At 47.3% G+C, this 883-nt stretch overlaps 1 pseudogene; it reads left to right on the forward strand.

Annotated features, from left to right (window-relative positions):
• Positions 1-3: 3 nt before the first annotated feature.
• On the forward strand, positions 4-880 carry LOC105001626 (annotated as a pseudogene).
• Positions 881-883: the final 3 nt, after the last annotated feature.

Here is an 883-nt window from a genome sequence, read left to right on the forward strand (position 1 = left end):
AGTTCAAAGCCAGTCATTTCTAACATTTTGAACAGAGTGACCAGGGATGCATCTTCAAGAAGAAAGAAGGGCCACGTGAGTCCAGATCCCTCCTGCACAATGCAACCTGCAAATCTCAGGACCCCAGCATCAGAACCGGTGGCTGTATCATTAGCTTCTCAGTCTGAATGGGGAGGAAAAAACAGTCCTGTTATTTTCGAGCCTTCATCTAATCCTGATTATAAAACGAGCTCTCTGGAAGCTGTGCTTCACAATTCAGAATTGCTCTCTCCGCGGCCTCATTGTCTATCTGGAGCTAGTCTCTCAATAGCAGGCAAGGCTGAAAGTCCTCTTAATTCAAAGCAATGTCCCACTTCAGATGTAAAATGTAACAGTGGGAATCCCAAAAGACCCAAACTCGGCAATGAAATCCCAGGGGACCTGCCTCCACCATGGCCCCTGTAGGTATCTCTCCTACAAAGGACAGGATTATGACCTTGGAAGGTCTCCTGACCTCACCGAGCCATGTTCACCGCGGGGCATCATTTTCACGGACTCACGCAAATGACCAGGCATGCTTCAGTCTTATGGATCCAGACAGAACATGTAGTTGGAGGGGCTGGAGAAAACGGACTTTTTGACTCTTCCAAGTCAGAGCAAGACTGTTGATCCCATGAAAGGAAATCTGATCATGTTACTTGATGACTTTTACTATGGACAGCATACAAGAGATGGGCAGTCAGAACAGAAGACTCACACAGTCTTTAAATGCCTCAGTTGCTTGAGAGTTCTAAAAAATGTCAAGTTTATGACCCATGTGAGGAACCATCTGGACCTGGAGAGGCAGAAGGGTGACAGCTGGGAAATCCACACTACCTGCCAGCACTGCCACCACCAGTTTCCC

Source organism: Bison bison, unplaced genomic scaffold, assembly GCF_000754665.1.
Source record: "Bison bison bison isolate TAMUID 2011002044 unplaced genomic scaffold, Bison_UMD1.0 scf7180017586955, whole genome shotgun sequence".
Classification (NCBI taxonomy): domain Eukaryota; kingdom Metazoa; phylum Chordata; class Mammalia; order Artiodactyla; family Bovidae; genus Bison; species Bison bison.